A 23,508-nucleotide genomic window follows, 5' to 3' on the forward strand; every position below is an offset into this window, starting at 1 on the left:
GTAGACTCGCCGGAGAAAGCGTGCCACGGTCGCCGCCAGATGCCGCTCGCGTCGCGCGTGGACACGCCCTTGACATGCGCCGTCCCATCGCCTCGCACTCGCCCTAGCCCCGCTTGCAACGAGTTGAGCATCGCCGTGCCACCACGACGCCGCTAGACATGCTCACGACCAGACCCTGGACCGCCGCCGCCGGAGACGGAGAAGAAAATCCCGTGAGCGCCGCCCGACGACACAGAAGCAATGCGTCGCCCACAGACGCCGCCCGACCGTGCCGTTGCTACCTACAGCTTCGCCTGGACGAGGAGAACGCAGCCACACCGTTGCCTAGCCCAACACCTCGCCGGAATCACCGCGCCCATGTCGACCACCACCCTGCCCCGCAGCCCTCGCTCGATTCTATAAATACCGCGTTCCCTGGACGCCATGGAGCGCACCATCTCACTCCCCACCCTTCACCACTTCTCCTCGCACCATTAGCCACCTCGATCGTCGCCGGAGCAAGGCCAATCGCAAGCTCGGAGCCGCGGAAGCCCTGGAGCAATCGCCGTTGATCCAGGCCACCTCAAGCTCTGCCACTGCTACCAGCTGCTTTGCCGTCGTCCACATCTACCTCGAGCACACTGCCCACCCTTGCTGGAGCCTCGGTGAGCCCTCCGACCCCCTAGTGCCGCCGCGCCAGTGAGCTTCTCTCGCCAGCGACGATGATGAACGAGCACCGTCCGATTGGATTCTAATCCAACGCCCCACTTTAAAACGTACCGTTTCGGGTTTTAACAGCCGCTGACGTGTGGACCCCATGCTGTCAGCAAGCCCACGCGTCTGTGGACCGTGGTGGGCTGGGGTGGGCCGTTTTAATTCAATTCGGCCCAGCTTCGTTTTCCCGTCGGCCCTTTTATTCAAATTTAATTTAATTCAAATTCAGTTAAATCCAATACTGCACCCAACTTTGAAAATCCATAGAAACAGTTTGGCTTGGCCAAATTTAACAAATTTCATATTGTTGGAAAGCTATGAAAAAGGTCTACAATATGCCACTGGTCCCATCTCAAAATTAGTTGCAGAATTAATCTGATAAAATGATGAAAACAGGGACTTTTCCCTACTCAAATAATTATTAAAAATCAACCAAAATAGATATTAAGTTAATTCCAACTCCAATAGCTTAAATTTGACTTACACTAATTGTTTATGCAAGAAAATGGTGTGGTCACTTTGAATGATCATGCCCTAGTTTAATTAATGAACAATATGGCTAGTTTATCTAAGTGATATTGTCCAAAACTATTATGCAAATCATATGAAGTATTTAACTTCATTTAAATCTTGTCCCAAATGAAGTCATGTGATGTTTGGACCCCTGGCCAAACTCTCTTATATGAATTACTTGGAGATTTAAATCATTTGTAGCATAATTAAATGGTATGAGGTGGTCTACCTCATTTAAATCATTTTCTGAAATAATGATAATGAATGTTTGACTTAGGTCAATATAAGTTCATGTATGATTGTTTGAGAAATTAAATCTTAAGAAGATTTCAATGAGAGGAAATTATTTCTCAAGAACCCTATGGAAACTATCATTTACATATTAAATAAAAGGAAATTATTTCTCCTCAAGCAACACAACCAATGCACCATAAGTATATTAAATGTGTGCTTAGAATAACTTGTGTGAATATATGTGATGTATGGAATAGCCATTGAATTAGTTGAGTGATTATACTCGTATTTAAATTTAGACGCTAGCACCGGAGAATACCCGGAGGAAGAAGGTTGCTACCAAGAGGAGGAGGAGGAGAACTTTGAGAACTACCAAGGCAATCTAATATTCTTGCAAAGTGCAAAGCCCTTTGGGGCAAGGCACCATTAGTCTTATCTTTTCTTACCATAAGCCTATCCCAAGTTTCTACATTACAAGTTTTACTTGTTGTTTTCCAAGAGTTACTTTTATAGTTAACTTTGGTCAAAAGTAAAGAAGTGGTACTAGAGTAGTAAAGTTAGTCTCAATCAAGCAAAGCAAGATAGCACCCCTCATGATTTAGAGCTAGTGCTAATGATTAAAACTTGACTACTCTAGATGGGAACATTGTGACTTGAATTGAATTTTGAAACCTTGGAATGATGAAGCATTCCATTGAATGATTTTTGAAGGTGAATATGACAAAGAGAAGATGGTGATTTTTGATAAACATGATATTGGTTTGAATGCGATACCTTTCCAATATTGAGTACCCCCACAATACCTGATTATGGGTAGGGCTTAACTGGAAGTTTATGCATCTTAGTATGGGTTCCCTCTGAACACACATCATAGGGGTTGTGCTTGAGGCTGCCTCCGTTGTTGAGAAAATATGTGAATTGAGGTGAATTGTACGGCCAAGCCCTGTGCAGTTCCCAGGTTGACAGTTGGTCTTCACTGGGAGGCCAAGCTCATGGGGAGACGTGCTCATACTAGGATTTGTAAGTGAAAGGTTATGGTTGATGATCCGCGTACTGTGTTACGATGATTCGGGGTAATCCCGACGGATGAAATCAAATGTTGTGGCACAAGTGTGCAACCTCTGCAGAGTGTCAATCTATTCGAATAGCCGCGTCCACGGTTACGGACGGTTGGAAAGGCCATACAGTTTCCGATGTCAAATTCTTGAAAATAATGTTGATATGAAAGAGGTGAAATGACTTGTGGTGAATTGAATTGAAATCACCACCTGAAGGGTGGGAATGACACTAATGTTCCCACTTGAGTTAGTTAGCACTTGAATAAGCTTTGCTCAAAGACTTGTGAACTAAAATTGGCTTTATGCAAATAAACTAGAGCTTAGCAAACCTTACTAGAGATGTCTAGCACTTACACTAGTATTAGTTTGCGAGTACTTGAAGTACTCACGGCTTGGTCCCTGGCTATTCAAATGGCCAGAGTATGAAGATGAACAAGGAGATGACCAGCAGGACGCCTACGACAACTAGGAGTCTTCCGACGTCAAGCATTGGCCTGTGGACTAGAGAGTCCTTGTATCTTACGCTTCCGCTATGAACTTGTGTTTGTTCGTTGATCAATAGATCAACTATTCGTGTAATATGGATCATGTGATTCCAATTTGTTAGACAATATGGTTTGCAATGAATGATGACTGTGATACTTAACTATTATGCCTCGCAACAACAATATTCCTGGGATTGCGATATATGACATAATAGGCATCCGGACTTAAAAATTCGGGTGTTGACAATAGGCAGCTCACAAGTTCTAAACATGATAGCACAAGAGGAGAAGACAACCATCTAGCTACTGCTATGGACCCACAGTCCAAGGATGAACTACTCACGCATCGGTCCGGAGGCGGGCATGGTGATGTAGAGCCCTCCGGTGATGATTCCCCTCTCCGGCAGGGTGCCGGAGGTGATCTTCAGAATCCCCCGAGATGGGATTGATGGCGGCGGTGTCTCAGTAACTTTTCTCGTATCGTGGCTCTCGGTACTAGGGTTTTCGCGACGGAAGGATTATATAGGCGAAGGGGCAGAGTCGGGGGACGCCCGAGGGGGGCACCCCATATGGCAACGCGGCCAGGGGTGGGGCCGCGACCCCCTATGGTGTGGCCGCCTCGTGGCCCCTCTTCGTCTACTCTTTGGAGTTCTGGAAGACTCTGTGGAAAATAAGACCGTGGGCTTTTGTTTCATCCAATTCCGAGAATATTTCCTGTGTAGGATTTCTGAAACCAAAAACAGCAGAAAACAGGAACTGACGCTTCGGCATCTTGTTAATAGGTTAGTGCCGGAAAATGCATAAAAATGATATAAAGTGTATATAAAACATGTGAGTATTGTCATAAAACTAGCATGGAACATAAGAAATTATAGATACGTTTGAGACGTATCAAGCATCCCCAAGCTTAGTTCCTACTCGCCCTCGAGTAGGTAAACGATAAAAAGGATAATTTTTGAAGTGACATGCTACCATCATAATCTTGATCAATACTATTGTAAAGCATATGAGATGAATGAAGTGATTCAAAGCAATGGTCTATAGTTTGTTAACAAATAGATAATGACTAAACAACTCAATCATATAGCAAAGACTTTTCATGAATAGTACATTCAAGATGAGCATCAACAAGTCTTGCATAAGAGTTAACTCATAAAGCAATAGATTCTTAATAGAAGGTTTTGAAACAACACAAAGGAAGATTTAAATTTCAGCAGTTGCTTTCCACATTCAACATGTATATCTCATGGATAATTATCAACACAAAGTAATATGATGAGTGCAAATAAGCAAGTATGTAAGAATCAATGCACAGAGTTGACACAATTGTTTGCTTCTAAGATAGAAAGAAGTAGGTAAACTGACTCAACGTAAAGTAAAAGAAAGGCCCTTCGCAGAGGGAAGCAGGGATTACTCATGTGCTAGAGCTTTTTATTTTGAAAACATGGAAACAATTTTGTCAATGGTAGTAATAATTCATATGGGTTATGCATAAAACCTCCTATAAGTTGCAAGCCTCATGCATCGAATACTAATAGTGCCCGCTCCTTGTCCTAATTAGCTCGGATTCCCATGGATTATCATTGCATTACATATGTTTCAACCAAGTGTCACAAAGGGGTACCTCTATGCCACATGTACAAAGGTCCAAGGAGATAGATCGCATTTGATCTCTCAATTTTGATAGATCTCAACTTGAGGACATCCATACCGGGACAACACAGAAAATAGATTATGGACTCCACTTTTATGCTTTAAGCATTCAACAACAGATAATATTCTCATAAGTGATTTGAGGATTAATGTCCAAGCTAAAACTTCCACCATGATACATGGCTTTGGTTGGCGGCCCAAAGTTCTTCTCTAACAATATGCATACTCAAACCATTTAACTCATGGCAAATCTCCCTTACTTCAGACAAGACGAACATGCATAGCAACTCACATGATATTCAACAAAGGTGTGACAGGTTGATGGCGTCCCCAGAAACATGGTTACCGCTCAACAAGCAACTTATAAGAACTAAGATACATAAGCGACATATTCATTACTACAATAGTTTTTAGGCTACTTTCCCATGAGCTATATGTATTGCAAAGACAAGGAATGAATTTTTTTCTAAAGGTAGCACGCAAGCAATTTACTTTTGAATGGCAGAAAAATAACACATCGTAGGTAGTTATGGTGGACACAAATGGCATAGGTTTTGGCTCAAGGTTTTAGATGCACGAGAAGCATTCCCTCTCAGTACAAGGCTTTGGCTAGCAAGGTTGTTTGAAGCAAACACAAGTATGAACCGGTACAGCAAAACTTACATAAGAACATATTGCAAGCATTATAAGACTCTACACTATCTTCCTTGTTGCTCAAACACTTTTACCAGAAAATATCTAGACTTTAGAGAGACCAATCATGCAAACCAAATTTCAACAAGCTCTACGGTAGTTCTCCACTAATCGGTTTAAACACATGATGCAAGAGCTTAAACATGATCTACTTGAGAGCTCAAAACAATTGCCAAGTATCAAATTATTCAACACAACATACCAATTACCACATGAAGCATTTTCTGTTTCCAACCAAATAGCAATAAATGAAGCGGATTTCAACTTTCGCCATGAACATTAAAAGTAAAACTAAGAACACCAGTGTTCAATATGAAAAAGCGGAGCGTGTCTCTCTCCCACACAAGAATGCTAGGATCCAAATTTATTCAAACATAAACAAAAATAAAAGCACACAGACGCTCCAAGTAAAGCACATAAATATAGTTTCACTAGAGGTGACCTGATAAGTGGTTGATGAAGAAGGGGATGCCTTGGGCATCCCCAAGCTTAGATGCTTGAGTCTTCTTGAAATATGCAGGGATGAACCACGGGGGCATCCCCAAGATTAGACTTTTCACTCTTCTTGATCATATTATATCACCCTCCTCTCTTGATCTTTGAAAACTTCGTTCACACCAAACTCAAAACAATCTCATTAGAGGGTTAGTGCATAATCAAAAATTCACATGTTCAGCAAGGACACAATCATTCCCAACACTTCTGGACATTACCCAAGGCTACTGAAATTTAATGGAGCAAAGAAATCCACTCAAACACAGTAAAGGAGGCAATGTGAAATAAAAGGCGGAATCTGTCAAAACAGAACAGTCCGTAAAGACGAATTTTTTAGAGGCACTTAACATGCTCAGATGAAGAAGCTCAAATTGAATGAAAGTTGCGTACATATCTGGGGATTACTCATGAATTTTTACAGAATTTCTAGATTATCCTACAGAGAGAACAGCTCAAATTCGTGACAGCTAAAAATCTGTTTCTGCGCAGAAATCCAAATCTACTATCAACTCTCTATCAAAGACTTTACTTGGCACACCAATGCAATAAAGTAAAGATACAAACGTATTGCTACAGTAGTAACAAGCACCTTGACTCAAATTTAAAACAAAAGTTTCTGTAGTAAAATAATGGGTTGTCTCCCATAAGCACTTTTCTTTAACGCCTTTCATCTAGGCACAGAAAGTGTAAATCAAGTAACATCAAGAGAAGAAGCATCAACATCATAATTTGTTCTAATAATAGAATCAAAAGGCAACTTCATTCTCTTTCTAGGGAAGTGTTCCATACCTTTCTTAAGAGGGAATTGATATTTAATATTTTCCTTCTTTCATATCAATAATAGCACCAACGGTTCGAAGAAAGGGTCTTCCCAAAATAATAGGACAAGATGCATTGCATTCAATATCCAAGACAACAAAATCAACGGGGACAAGGTTATTGTTAACCGTAATGTGAACATTGTCAATCCTCCCCGAAGGTTTCTTTATAGAATTATCAGCAAGATTAACATCCAAATAACAATATTTCAAAGGTGACAAGTCAAGCATATCATAGAGTTTCTTATGCATAACAGAAATACTTGCACCAAGATCACATAAAGCATTACAATCAAAATCATTGACCTTCATTTTAATGATGGGCTCCCAACCATCTTCTAACTTCCTAGGAATAGAAGCTTCAAGTTTTAATTCCTCTTCTCTAGCTTTAATGAGAGCATTTGTAATATGTTTTGTAAAGGCCAAGTTTATAGCACTAGCATTAGGACTTCTAGCAAGTTTTTGCAAGAACTTAATAACTTCAGAGATATGACAATTATCAAAGTCAAAACCATTATGATCTAAAGCAATGGGATCATTGTCCCCAATACTCTGAAAAATTTCAGCACTTTAATTTATCACAAACAGTTTCAGCAGTTTCAGGCAATTTTGCATGCTTTGCAGTAGAAGTAGAAACATTGCCAACACCAATTATTTTACCATTGATAGTATGAGGTTTAGCAACATGTGAAGCATCAACATTACTAGTGGTAGTAATAGTCCAAACTTTAGCTACATTATTCTCTTTAGCAAGTTTTTCTTCTCTTTCCCACCTAGCATGCAATTCAGCCATCATTCTAATATTGTCATTAATTCGAACTTGGATAGCGTTTGCTGTAGCAAGAATTTTGTTATCATTATCCTCAGGTTTAGCAGCCATTTTATTAATTAAAGAAGCTTGTGACTCAGACATGTATGAAATTCGGTTTTTAGCATTTGAAAGCTTAGTTTGCAAACCAGAAATTTCCATATTCAAATTTTCAAGTTGATTCCCTATATTTTTCAACAAGGCAGATTGTTCATTCATAGTTTTAGTAAACAATTGATTTTGCTCATATTGTGATTGCATAAATCTCTTAGTAGCTCTTTCAATTTCTAGCATCTTTTCCTCACTAGGCAAAACAGATCTACCATAAGAATTACCATAAGAATTACCATAACCATTACCATTATTAGAAGGATATGGCCTATAGTTGTTGTTACCAAAATTATTCCTATAAGCATTGTCATTGAAATTACTATTTTTAATGAAGTTCACATCAACATGCTCTTCTTGAGCAACCAATGAAGCTAACGGAACATTATTAGGATCAACATGAGATCTACCATTAACAAGCATAGACATAATAACATCAATCTTATCACTCAAGGAGGAGGTTTCTTCAACAGAATTTACCTTCTTACCTTGAGGAGTCCTTTCAGTGTGCCATTCAGAGTAGTTGATCATGATATCATCAAGAAGCTTTGTTGCAGCACCCAAAGTGATGGACATAAAAGTACCTCCAGCAGCTGAATCCAATAGGTTCCTTGAAGAAAAATTTAATCCTGCATAAAAGGTTTGGATGATCATCCAAGTAGTTAGTCCATGGGTAGGGCAATTCTTTACCAAAGATTTCATTCTCTCCCTTGCTTGGGCAACATGTTCATTATCCAATTGCTTAAAATTCATAATGCTACTTCCCAAAGATATAATTTTAGCAGGAGAATAATATCTTCCAATGAAAGCATCTTTACATTTAGTCCATGAATCAATACTATTTTTAGTCAAAGATAGCAACCAATCTTAACTCTTCCTCGTAAGGAGAAAGGAAACAATTTCAGTTTTATAATGTCCCCATCTATATCCTTATACTTTTGCATTTCACGAAGTTCAACAAAATTATTAAGATGGGCAGCAGCATCATCAGTATTAACACCAGAAAATTGCTCTCTCATAACAAGATTTAGTAAAGCAGGTTTAATTTCATAAAATTCTGCTGTAGTAGCAGGTGGAGCAATAGGAGTGCATATGAAATCATTATTATTGGTGCTAGTGAAATCACACAACTTAGTGTTCTCGGGAGTATTCATTTTAACAATAATAAAAATAAGTAAAGCAAACCGAATTAAATAAAGTAAAATAAGTAACTAATTTTTTTGTGTTTTTGATATAAAGAAAGCAAACAAGACAGAAAATAAAATAAAGCAAGACAATAAACAAAGTAAAGAGATTGGGTGTGAGAGACTCCCCTTGCAGCGTGTCTTGATCTCCCCGGCAACGGCGCCAGAAAAAGTTGCTGCTGGCGCTGGAGTTGGCTTGCAACGGTGCCAGAAGGTAGCTCCTTGTGACGGTAAAGCACACGTCCGTTGGGAACCCCAAGAGGAAGGTGTGATGCGTACAACAGCAAGTTTTCCCTCAGTACGAAACCAAGGTTTATCGAACCAGTAGGAAATGAAGGCCATGTGAAGGTTGTTGGTGACGGAGTGTAGTGTGGCGCAACACCAGGGATTCCGGCGCCAACGTGGAACCTGCACAACACAATCAAAATACTTTGCCCCAACTTAACAGTGAGGTTGTCAATCTCACCGGCTTGCTGTAAAAAAGGATTAAACGTATGGTGTGTGATACGACTCCAACGTATCTATAATTTCTGATGTTCCATGCTTGTTTTATGACATTACCAACATGTTTTGTTCACACTTTATATCATTTTTATGCGTTTTCCGGAACTAACCTATTGACGAGATGCCGAAAGGCCAGTTGCTGTTTTCTGCTGTTTTTGGTTTCAGAAATCCTAGTAAGGAAATATTTTCGGAATCGGACGAAATCAACACCAAAAGTCTTAGAATTCCCGGAAGCTTCCGGAACACCGAAGGAGAGTCGGAGGTGGGAAGCAGGGGGCCCACACCATAAGGCGGCGCGGGTGGCCCCCTGGCCGCGCCAGCCTATGGTGTGGGGGCCCCAGCCGCCTCCTTGCGCCGCCTCTCCGCCTATATATTTGTCCCTGATCTAAAAACATCGAGCAGTTCGACGGAAACAGAGAAAACCATCCAGAGCCGCCGCCATCGCGAAAGTCCAATTCGGGGGACAGAAGTCGCTGTTCCGGCACCCTGCCGGGACGGGGAATTGCCCCCGGAGCCATCTCCACCGCCGTCTTCACCGCCATCTTCACCGCCATCGCTGCCTCCATGATGAGGAGGGAGTAATCCACCCCGAGGCTGAGGGCTCTGCTGTAGCTATGTGGTTCATCTCTCTCCCATGTACCTCAATACAATAATCTCATGAGCTGCTTTACATGATTGAGATTCATATGAGTTTTGTATCACTATTCATCTATGTGCTACTCTAGTGATGTTATTAAAGTAGTTTTATTCCTCCTGCACGGTGTAATGGTGACAGTGTGTGCATCCGTGTTAGTACTTGGCGTATGCTATGATTATGATCTCTTGTAGATTATGAAGTTAACTATTGCTATGATGGTATTGATGTGATCTACTCCTCCTACATAGTGTGAAGGTGACAGTGTGCATACTATGTTAGTACTTGGTTTAGTCATATTGATCTTTCATGCACTCTAAGGTTATTTAAATATGAACATTGAATTGTGGAGCTTGTTAACTCCGGCATTGAGGGTTCGTGTAATCCTACGCAATGTGTTCATCATCCAACAAGAGTGTAGAGTATGCATTTATCTATTCTGTTATGTGATCAATGTTGAGAGTGTCCACTAGTGAAAGTCTGATCCCTAGGCCTTGTTCCTAAATACTGCTATCGCTACTTGTTTACTGTTTTACTGCGTTACTACTGCTGCGTTACTACTGTTTGTTTACTGTCCTGGGCAAAGCACTTTTCTGGTGCCGTGCCGTTGCTACTATATATTCATACCACCTGTATTTCACTATCTCTTCGCCGAACTAGTGCACCTATTAGGTGTGTTGGGGACACAAGAGACTTCTTGCTTTGTGGTTGCAGGGTTGCATGAGAGGGATATCTTTGACCTCTTCCTCCCTGAGTTCGATAAACCTTGGGTGATCCACTTAAGGGAAAACTTGCTGCTGTTCTACAAACCTCTGCTCTTGGAGGCCCAACACCGTCCTACAGGAGGAAAAGGAGGGGGGCGTAGACATCAAGCTATTTTCTGGCGCCGTTGCCGGGGAGGAAAGGTAAAAGGTACTCACACTCCGGACCTCGGCTACCAAGCTATTTTCCGGCGCCGTTGTAAGTACTCGAAGCTATTTCCTTTAGATCCTGCAATTGCATCTTTTTGTTTCTTGTTTACACTAGTTAGGCATAATGGACAACAATAAGCTTCTTACTTTATTTCCAGATTTAAGACATGGATGGTTTGATCCGAAAATTAAAAAACCCATGGAACATGTTAGCATGAATACTTTGAACACCATTGTTGCTAATACTATGGATAAGTCTAAGCTTGGGGAAGCTAGTTTATATAAAAATAATCTTTTTTGCTCCTCAGCTTTGGAAGAACTATTTCACTCTGATAATGCTTTATCTCCCATATGCGATAACTCTAATGATGCTTCTGATATTTTAAATCCACCTGCTGAAAGTATTCCGTATAAAATACCTATGAAAATTATTGAACGCGTTATGGATAACCGTTATACAGGGGATGGAACTGTCCACCCTGGAGATCATTTATTGTTCTTGCATGAATTATGCGGTTTATTCAAGTGTGCAGGTATTGCTATGGATGAAGTGAGGAAGAAACTATTCTCTATATCGCTGTCTGGTAAAGCGGCGCATTGGTATAAATTACTGGATAATGGGGATTCTCTTGAATGGAATGATATTGTGCCCCGGTTTTATTCTAAATTTTATCCTCCTCATGAAGTGCATATTCATAGGAATTATATTTATAACTTTTATCCTCGTGATGGAGAGAGTATTTCTCAAGCGTGGGGGAGACTAAAGTCACTAATGCTCAAATGTCCCATTCATGAGCTCCCCCGTAATGTTATTGTTAACAATTTTTATGCGAGACTTTCAGGACAACACAAGGACTATCTGGATGCCTGTTCGGAGGGATCTTTCACAAGCAAGGAGGTTGAAGCTAGGTGGGATCTTCTTGATCGGATTGAGGAGAATGCTGAAGGATGGGAGAACGACAAAGGTAAAGAGTCAGGTATAAATTATGATTATGAATGCATTGAAGCTTTTATGGATACCGATAAATTTCGAAATATGAGTGCTACTTATGGTCTTGACTCTCAAGTTGCTGCAAATCTTTATAAAGCCTTTGCTTCTCATTTTGAATTGCCTAAAAAGAATTTTGATAAGTATCATGAACCTTTTAAAGAGGCTTGCATGAAGAATCAAATTGTTGTTAATTATTGCAATAAGCATGCTCAAACTCCTAAGAATGCTATTTCTTATAAGCATGTTAATTTTTGTGGAATGCATAGACCTTGTGGAATTAATCAAGTCAAAGATGAATATTGCATCCATCATATTAATGAAAAAACTAGAAAGTGGTTTAGGGCTCTAGATGATCTTGGTAAAAAAGTTTGTGCCCTCTATCCTTTTATTTGTGAAGTTTGCCATGAAGTGGGTCATTTTAATTTTCAATGCTCCTCTGATGATAATTTGAACCCAATGAGTGCTGCAAATTTGTATTGTGATGATGAAATTACTCCTAATCAACATGATGAACTTACTTTATTTTTGGGGTGTGAAGAACTGTCGAGAAAAATCTCTTTGTTACATATGAGTGATCTTGATATTGATGATGTCCTGCATGGGTGTTTTTCTTATTGCATTGATAATAGCCATACAAATACTTACATAAAAAATATTTTAGAAGATGACACCTTGCCAAAATATGATAGGACCGCCATGTGTTTTGAACTAATTAATGAAAAGGAGGAATCCTCCCAAGTTTCTTCTATTGTTTCTAAAAGTAAATCAGGTTATGCGGACAAGCCACCCTTCAAGCCTCTTCCTCCTAAAGAAGGAAATGAGGAGAAGGAAGAGAAGAAGAAGAAGAAGAAGAAGAAGAAGAAGGGAACGAAGAAGAAGAAGAAGGAGAATAAAAAGAAAGAGGTAACGGCGTATCCCCGCGTGAATGAGATAACGCTAAGTAACCGTAAGTATGTTGCTCCTAATGATTATTGTGATAATGAATCTAAATATGATGATCTTCCTATGCCCTTTACATACATTAGAGATCATGATTTGAATGAGCACACTACTTTTGATATTACAAATCTCTGGGAAACTAATTCTGAAAATGATGATGATAATAATTGCCATAGTGTCAGTGCTATCCATGCTTCCTCCCATAATGATATAGAAAGCTCTAAGCTTGGGGAAGAGGTGTTTGAAAATCCTTTTGCTACTGATCATTATGTGTTTGATACATCTCCTTCTAATAACAACGATGGTATGGTCATAGATAAACCGACTGTGAAAGATAACTATTCTATTTCTTATGATGACACTGTGCCTCCGATCTTTGATGATTATTATAAAGAATGCTATGATATAGGTTATAACTACCCTTATGAAACTTGTCATAGTCATGATTGGATTACCAAAAACAATTCTTTTAATATGCAACTTGTTTACCATGTTCAAATTCTTGATAATAATCTTGCTCCAATTACTATTAATGAGAAGAACTCTTCTTATGCCAAAATTAATGATACTTCTATGCATATGAACCATGATAAGAATGTTTTAAGTGATGGGTATATTGTGGATTTCATCAATGATGCTACTGGAAGTTATTATGAGAGAGGGAAGTATGGTTATATGCATCTTAATAATATTAAGTTTCCCCTCTTTATGTTGAGAATCATGAAGTTACTCGTGTTTTATCCCCTTATGCTTGTCACTTTGTTCTTCATGAATTCATTTGTGTACAAGATTCCTCTTCATAGGAAGCATGTTAGACTTAAATGTGTTTTGAATTTGCCTCTTGAAGCTCTCTTTTGCTTCAAGTACTATTTCTTGCGAGTGGATCATTAAAACTGCTGAGCCCATCTTAATGGATATAAAGAAAGAACTTCTTGGGAGATAACCCATGTGTTATTTTGCTACAGTACTTTGTTTTATATTTGTGTCTTGGAAGTTGTTTACTACTGTAGCAACCTCTCCTTATCTTAGTTTTGTGTTTTGTTGTGCCAAGTAAAGTCGTTGATAGAAAAGTTCATACTAGAATTGGATTACTGCGCAGAAACAGATTTCTTTGCTGTTACGAATCTGGGCAAAATTCTCTGTAGGTAACTCAGAAAATTATGCCAATTTACGTGAGTGATCCTCAGATATGTACGCAACTTTCATTCAATTTGAGCATTTTCATTTGAGCAAGTCTGTGCCTCAATAAAATTCGTCTTTACGAACTGTTCTGTTTTGACAGATTCTGCCTTTTATTTCGCATTGCCTGTTTTGATATGCTCGATGGATTTTTCGATTCCATTGACTTTCAGTAGCTTTGTGCAATGTCCAGAAGTGTTAAGAATGATTATCTCACCTCTGAACATGTATATTTTGATTGTGCACTAACCCTCTAATGAGTTGTTTTGAGTTTGGTGTGGAGGAAGTTTTCAAGGATCAAGAGAGGGAGATGATACAACATGATCAAGGAGAGTGAAAGCTCTAAGCTTGGGGATGCCCCGGTGGTTCAACCCTGCATATATCAAGAAGACTCAAGCGTCTAAGCTTGGGGATGCCCAAGGCATCCCCTTCTTCATCGACAAATTATCAGGTTCCTTCTCTTGAAACTATATTTTTATTCGGCCACATCTTATGTACTTTACTTGGAGCGTCTGTTGTTTTCATTTTTGTTTTTGTTTTAATAAATGCTTGTGTGGGAGAGAGACACGCTCCGCTGGTTCATATGAACACATGTGTTCTTAGCTTTTAATGTTCATGGCGAAGGTTGAAACTGCTTCGTTAATTGTTATATGGTTGGAAACGGAAAATGCTACATGTAGTAATTGGTATGATGTCTTGAATAACTTGATACTTGGTAATTGTTGTGCTCTTGTTTAAAGCTCTTGCATCATATACTTTGCACCTATTAGTGAAGAAATACATAGAGCTTGTTAAAATTTGGATTGCATGAGTGGTTTCTCTAGAGTCTAGATATTTTCTAGTGAGGTGTTTGAACAACAAGGAAGACGATGTATAGTCTTATAATGCTTGTAATATGTCTTTTATGTTAGTTTTGATGTACTAGTTTATGCTTGTGTTTGCTTCAAACAACCTTGCTAGCCTAAGCCTTGTATCGAGAGGGAATACTTCTCATGCATCCAAAATCCTTGAGCCAACCACTATGCCATTTGTGTCCACCATACCTACCTACTACATGGTATTTCTCCGCCATTCCAAAGTAAATTGCTTGAGTGCTACCTTTAAATTTCCATTCTTCACCTTTACAATATATAACTCATGGGACAAATAGCTTAAAAACTATTGTGGTATTGAATATGTACTTATGCACTTTATCTCTTATTAAGTTGCTCGTTGTGCGATAACCATGTTCACTGGGGACGCCATCAACTACTCTTTGTTGAATATCATGTGAGTTGCTATGCATGTTCGTCTTGTCTGAAGTAAGAGCGATCTACCACCTTATGGTTAGAGCATGCATATTGTTAGAGAAGAACATTGGGCCGCTAACTAAAGCCATGATCCATGGTGGAAGTTTCAGTTTTGGACAATATCCTCAATCTCAAATGAGATAATTAATTGTTGTTACATGCTTATGCATAAAAGAGGAGTCCATTATCTGTTGTCTATGTTGTCCCGGTATGGATGTCTAAGTTGAGAATAATCAATAGCGAGAAATCCAATGCGAGCTTTCTCCTTAGACCTTTGTACAGGCGGCATAGAGGTACCCCATTGCGACACTTGGTTAAAACATGTGCATTGCAATGATCCCGGTAGTCCAAGCTAATTAGGACAAGGTGCGGGCACTATTAGTATACTATGCATGAGGCTTGCAACTTGTAAGATATAATTTACATGATACATATGCTTTATTTCTACCGTTGACAAAATTGTTTCTTGTTTTCAAAATCAAAGCTCTAGCACAAATATAGCAATCGATGCTTTCCTCTTTGAAGGACCTTTCTTTTACTTTTATGTTGAGTCAGTTCACCTATTTCTCTCCATCTCAAGAAGCGAACACTTGTGTTAACTGTGCATTGATTCTTACATACTTGCTTATTGCACTTGTTATATTGCTTTGCATTGACAACTATCCATAAGATATACATGTTACAAGTTGAAAGCAACCGCTGAAACTTAATCTTCCATTGTGTTGCTTCAATACCTTTTACTAAGAATTTATTGCTTTATGAGTAACTCTTATGCAAGACTTATTGATGCTTGTCTTGAAAGTACTATTCATGAAAAGTCTTTGCTATATGATTCAATTGTTTACTCATTGCATTTACATTGTTTCGAATCGCTGCATTCATCTCATAAGCTTTACAATGGTATGATTAAGATTATGTTGGTAGCATGTCACCTCGTAAAATTATCTTTTATCGTTTACCTACTCGAGGACGAGTAGGAACTAAGCTTGGGGATGCTGATACGTCTCCAACGTATCTATAATTTCTGATGTTCCATGCTTGTTTTATGACAATACCAACATGTTTTGTTCACACTTTATATCATTTTTATGCGTTTTCCGGAACTAACCTATTGACGAGATGCCGAAAGGCGATTCTTTGTTTTACGCTGTTTTGGTTTTGAAATCCTAGTAAGGAAATATTTTCGGAATCGGACGAAATCAACACCGAAAGTCTTAGAATTCCCGGAAGCTTCCGGAACACCGAAGGAGAGTCGGAGGCGGGCAGCAGGGGGCCCACACCATAAGGCGGCGCGGGTGGCCCCCTGGCCGCGCCAGCCTATGGTGTGGGGGCCCCAGCCGCCTCCTTGCGCCGCCTCTCCGCCTATATATTCGTCCCTGACCTAAAAACATCGAGCAGTTTGACGGAAACAGAGAAAACCATCCAGAGCCGCCGCCATCGCGAAAGTCCAATTCGGGGGACAGAAGTCGCTGTTCCGGCACCCTGCCGGGACAGGGAATTGCCCCCGGAGCCATCTCCACCGCCGTCTTCACCGCCATCTTCACCGCCATCGCTGCCTCCATGATGAGGAGGGAGTAATCCACCCCCGAGGCTGAGGGCTCTGCTGTAGCTATGTGGTTCATCTCTCTCCCATGTACCTCAATACAATAATCTCATGAGCTGCTTTACATGATTGAGATTCATATGAGTTTTGTATCACTATTCATCTATGTGCTACTCTAGTGATGTTATTAAAGTAGTTTTATTCCTCCTGCACGGTGTAATGGTGACAGTGTGTGCATCCGTGTTAGTACTTGGCGTATGCTATGATTATGATCTCTTGTAGATTATGAAGTTAACTATTGCTATGATGGTATTGATGTGATCTACTCCTCCTACATAGTGTGAAGGTGACAGTGTGCATACTATGTTAGTACTTGGTTTAGTCATATTGATCTTTCATGCACTCTAAGGTTATTTAAATATGAACATTGAATTGTGGAGCTTGTTAACTCAGGCATTGAGGGTTCGTGTAATCCTACGCAATGTGTTCATCATCCAACAAGAGTGTAGAGTATGCATTTATCTATTCTGTTATGTGATCAATGTTGAGAGTGTCCACTAGTGAAAGTCTGATCCCTAGGCCTTGTTCCTAAATACTGCTATCGCTACTTGTTTCTTGTTTTCTTTGCGTTACTACTGCTGCGTTACTACTGTTTGTTTACTGTCCTGGGCAAAGCACTTTTCTGGTGCCGTGCCGTTGCTACTATATATTCATACCACCTGTATTTCACTATCTCTTCGCCAAACTAGTGCACCTATTAGGTGTGTTGGGGACACAAGAGACTTCTTGCTTTGTGGTTGCAGGGTTGCATGAGAGGGATATCTTTGACCTCTTCCTCCCTGAGTTCGATAAACCTTGGGTGATCCACTTAAGGGAAAACTTGCTGCTGTTCTACAAACCTCTGCTCTTGGAGGCCCAACACTGTCTACAGGAAAAGGAGGGGGGCGTAGACATCAGTGTGGAGAATGATGTTTGCTTGCAAAGAACAACATAGAACAATGATTGCAGTAGGTTGTATTTCAGATGTAAAAGAATGGACCGGGGTCCACAGTTCACTAGTGGTGTCTCTCCAATAAGATAAATAACATGTTGGGTGAACAAATTACAGTTGGGCAATTGACAAATAGAGAGGGCATAACAATGCACATACATATCATGATGACTACTATGAGATTTACTTAGGGCATTACGACAAAGAACATAGACCGCTATCCAGCATGCATCTATGCCTAAAAAGTCCACCTTCGGGTTAGCATCCGCACCCCTTCCAGTATTAAGTTGCAAACAACAGATAATTGCATTAAGTACTATGCATAATGTAAACAATACAAATATCCTTAGACAAAGCATTGATGTTTTATCCCTAGTGGCAACAACACATCAACAACCTTAGGGGTTGCTGTCACTCCCCCAGATTCAATGGAGACGTGAACCCACTACCGAGCATAAATACTCCCTCTTGGAGTTACAAGTATCAACTTGGCCAGAGCCTCTACTAGCAACGGAGAGCATGCAAGATCATAAACAACACATATATGATAGATCGATAATCAACTTGACATAGTATTTCATATTCATCGGATCCCAACAAACACAACATGTAGCATTACAAATAGATGATCTTGATCATGATAGGCATCTCACAAGATCTAAACATGATAGCACAAGAGGAGAAGACAACCATCTAGCTACTGCTATGGACCCATAGTCCAAGGATGAACTACTCATGCATCAGTCCGGAGGCGGGCATGGTGATGTAGAGCCCTCCGGTGATGATTCCCCTCTCCGGCAGGGTGCCGGAGGTGATCTTGAGAATCCCCCGAGATGGGATTGATGGCGGCGGCGTCTCAGTAACTTTTCTCGTATCGTGGCTCTCAGTACTAGGGTTTTCGCGACGGAAGGATTATATAGGCGAAGGGGCAGAGTCGGGGACGCCCGAGGGGCCCACCCCATATGGCGGCGCGGCCAGGGGTGGGGCCGCGCCCCCTATGGTGTGGCCGCCTCGTGGCCCCTCTTCGTCTCCTCTTCGGTGTTCTGGAAGACTCCGTGGAAAATAAGACCGTGGGCTTTTGTTTCGTCCAATTCCGAGAATATTTCCTTTGTAGGATTTCTGAAACCAAAAACAGCAGAAAACAGGAACTGGCGCTTCGGCATCTTGTTAATAGGTTAGTGCCGGAAAATGGATAAAAATGATATAAAGTGTATATAAAACATGTGAGTATTGTCATAAAACTAGCATGGAACATAAGAAATTATAGATACGTTTGAGACGTATCAGAGGCCAGGGTGGCCCACACCACCCCTAGGCGCGAGCCAGGGCCAGGCCGCGCCTAGGGCAGGTGTGGCCACTCTGCTGCCCCCCTTCGACTCCCCTCTGGACTCTATCTTTGCTATGGCAACGTATTGACTTCGGCTTTTGTTTCATCCAATTTCGAGAATATTTCATGTACCACTTTTCTGAAATACAAAAACAACAGAAAACAGGGAACTGGCACTATGGCATCTTGTTAATAGGTTAGTGTCGGAAAATGTATTAAAGTGCAACGAAGTATGATCAAAACATATATGAATTGGTGTGAAACAAGCATGGATCATTGATGTCTACGTTCCCCCTCCTTTCCTGTAGACAGTGTTGGGCCTCCAAGAGCAGAGGTTTGTAGAACAGCAGCAAGTTTTCCCTTAAGTGGATCACCCAAGGTTTATCGAGCTCAGGGAGGAAGAGGTCAAAGATATCCCTCTCATGCAACCCTGCAACCACAAAGCAAGAAGTCTCTTGTGTCCCCAACACACCTAATAGGTGCACTAGTTCGGCGAAGAGATAGTGAAATACAGGTGGTATGAATATATATGAGCAGTAGCAACGGTGCCAGAAAATAGCTTGCTAGCGTGTAGTTGATGGTGGTAATATTGCAGCAGTAGTAACACAGTAAAACAGTAAACAAGCAGCGATAGCAGTATTTAGGAACAAGGCCTAGGGATTACACTTTCACTAGTGGACACTCTCAACATTGATCACATAACAGAATAGATTAATGCATACTCTACACTCTTGTTGGATGATGAACGCATTGCGTAGGATTACACGAACCCTCAATGCCGGAGTTAACAAGCTCCACAATTTGTTCATATTTAAGTAACCTTATAGTTAAGATAGATCAACATAACCAGATAGATTACATCAAAACCATCATAATGATAATTAACTCCATAATCTACAAGAGATCATGATCATAGCCTACGACAAGAACCACACGGTGCACACACTAGTCACCTTTACACACGTGCAGGAGGAATAGAACTACTTTAATAACATCACTAGAGTAGCACATAGATGAATTGTGATACAAAACTCATATGAATCTCAATCATGTAAAGCAGCTCATGAGATCATTGTATTGAAGTACATGGAGAGAGATTAACCACATAGCTACCGGTACAGCCCCGAGCCTCGATGGAGAACTACTCCCTCCTCATGGGAGCAGCAGCGGTGATGAAGATGGCGGTGGAGATGGCAGCGGTCTCGATGGAGAAGCCTTCCGGGGGCACTTCCCCGTCCCGGCAGGGTGCCGGAACAGAGTTCTGTCCCCCGAATTGGAGTTTCGCGACGGTGGCGGCGCCCCTGGAGTCTTTCTGGAGTTTCGTCAATTGGTACTGCGTTTTTAGGTCGAAAGGGCTTTTATAGGCGAAGAGGCGGCGCAGGGGGGCACCTGGAGGCGCCACACCCTAGGCCGGCGCGGCCTAGGCCTGGCCCGCGCCGCCATGTGGTGTGGTGGCCCCCTGGCCCCTCTCCGACTCTTCTTCGGTGTTCTGGACGCTTCCGGGAAAAATAGGAGGTTTGGCGTTGATTTCGTCCAATTCCGAGAATATTGCCCGAACAGCCTTTCTAGAACCAAAAACAGCAGAAAACAGAGGCACCTTTGTGGCATCTTGTTAATAGGTTAGTTCCGGAAAATGCATGAAAATGATATAAAGTGTGAACAAAACATGTTGGTATTGTCATAAAACAAGCATGGAACATCGGAAATTATAGATACGTTGGAGACGTATCAGCATCCCCAAGCTTAGTTCCTACTCGTCCTCGAGTAGGTAAACGATAAAAGATAATTTCTGAGGTGACATGCTACCAACATAATCTTAATCATACCATTGTAAAGCATATGAGATGAATGCAGCGATTCGAAACAATGTAAATGCAATGAGTAAACAAGTGAATCATATAGCAAAGACTTTTCATGAATAGTACTTTCAAGACAAGCATCAATAAGTCTTGCATAAGAGTTACTCATAAAGCAATAAATTCTTAGTAAAAGCATTGAAGCAACACAAAGGAAGATTAAGTTTCAGCGGTTGCTTTCAACTTGTAACATGTATATCTCATGGATATTGTCAACATAGAGTAATATAACAAGTGCAATATGCAAATATGTAGGAATCAATGCACAGTTCACACAAGTGTTTGCTTCTTGAGGTGGAGAGAAATAGGTGAACTGACTCAACAATAAAAGTAAAAGAATGGTCCTCCATAGAGGAAAGCATCGATTGCTATATTTGTGCTAGAGCTTTTATTTTGAAAACATGAAACAATTTTGTCAACGGTAGTAATAAAGCATATGTATCATGTAAATTATATCTTACAAGTTGCAAGCCTCATGCATAGTATACTAATAGTGCCCGCACCTTGTCCTAATTAGCTTGGACTACCAGATCATCACAATGCACATGTTTTAACCAAGTGTCACAAAGGGGTACCTCTATGCACTTTGTACAAAGGTCTAAGGAGAAAGCTCGCATTGGATTTCTCGCTATTGATTATTCTCAACTTAGACATCCATACCGGGACAACATAGACAACAGATAATGGACTCCTCTTTTATGCATAAGCATGTAACAACAATTAATAAATTTCTCATTTGAGATTGAGGATATATGTCCAAAACTGAAACTTCCACCATGGATCATGGCTTTAGTTAGCGGCCCAATGTTCTTCTCTAACAATATGCATGCTTAACCATAAGGTGGTAGATCGCTCTTACTTCAGACAAGACGAACATGCATAGCAACTCACATGAAATTCAACAAGGAGTAGTTGATGGCGTCCCCAGTGAACATGGTTATCGCACAACAAGCAACTTAATAAGAGATAAAGTGCATAATTACATATTCAATACCACAATAGTTTTTTAAGCTATTTGTCCCATGAGCTATATATTGCAAAGGTAAATGATGGAATTTTAAAGGTAGCACTCAAGCAATTTACTTTGGAATGGCGAAAAATACCATGTAGTAGGTAGGTATGGTGGACACAAATGGCATAGTGTTGTTTGGCTCAAAGATTTGGATGCATGAGAAGTATTCCCTCTCGATACAAGGTTTAGGCTAGCAAGGTTGTTTGAAGCAAACACAAGCACGAACTAGTACAGCAAAACTCACATAAAACACATATTACAAGCATTATAAAACTATACATCGTCTTCCTTGTTGTTCAAACATCTTACTAGAAAATATCTAGACTCTAGAGAAACCACTCATGCAAACCAAATTTTAACAAGCTCTATGTATTTCTTCACTAATGGGTGCAAGGTATATGATGCAAGAGCTTAAACAAGAGCACAACAATTGCCAAGTATCAAGTTATTCAAGGCATCATACCAATTACTACATGTAGCATTTTCCAATTCCAACCATATAACAATTTAACGAAGAAGAAATTTCGCCATGAATATTATGAGCTAAGAACACATGTGTTCATACGAACCAGCGGAGCGTGTCTCTCTCCCACACAAGCATGATGTAATCCAATTTATTCAAACACAAACAAAAACAAAAACAAACCGACGCTCCAAGCAAAGCACATAAGATGTGATGGAATAAAAATATAGTTTCAGGGGAGGAACCTGATAATGTTGTCGATAAAGAAGGGGATGCCTTGGGCATCCCCAAGCTTAGACGCTTGAGTCTTCTTGAAATATGCAGGGATGAACCACCGGGGCATCCCCAAGCTTAGAGCTTTCACTCTCCTTGATCATGTTGCATCATACTCCTCTCTTGATCCTTGAAAACTTCCTCCACACCAAACTCGAAACAACTCATTAGAGGGTTAGTGCACAATAAAAATTAACATATTCAGAGGTGACACAATCATTCTTAACACTTCTGGACATTGCATAATGCTACTGGACATTAGTGGATCAAAGAAATTCATCCAACATAGCAAAAGAGGCAATGCGAAATAAAAGGCAGAATCTGTCAAAACAGAACAGTTCGTATTGACGAATTTTAAAATGGTACCAGACTTGCTCAAATGAAAATGCTCAAATTGAATGAAAGTTGCGTACATATCTGAGGATCATGCACGTAAATTGGCTTAATTTTCTGAGCTACCTACAGGGAGGTGGGCCCAGATTCGTGACAGCAAAGAAATCTGGAACTGCGCAGTAATCCAAATCTAGTACTTACTTTTCTATCAACGGCTTTACTTGGCACAACAAAACACAAAACTAAGATAAGGAGAGGTTGTTACAGTAGTAAACAACTTCCAAGACACAAATATAAAACAAATTACTGTAGCAAAATAACACATGGGTTATCTCCCAAGAAGTTCTTTCTTTATAGCCATTAAGATGGGCTCAGCAGTTTTAATAAACCATTCGCGGGAAATAGTATTTGAGGCAAAAGAGAGCTTCAAGAGGCAAATTCAAAACAAATTTAAGTCTAAAATGCTTCCTATGAAGAGGAATCTTGTACACAAATGAATTCATGAAGAACAAAGTGACAAG

This window comes from Lolium perenne, chromosome 6 (assembly GCF_019359855.2).
Source record: "Lolium perenne isolate Kyuss_39 chromosome 6, Kyuss_2.0, whole genome shotgun sequence".
Lineage (NCBI taxonomy): Eukaryota > Viridiplantae > Streptophyta > Magnoliopsida > Poales > Poaceae > Lolium > Lolium perenne.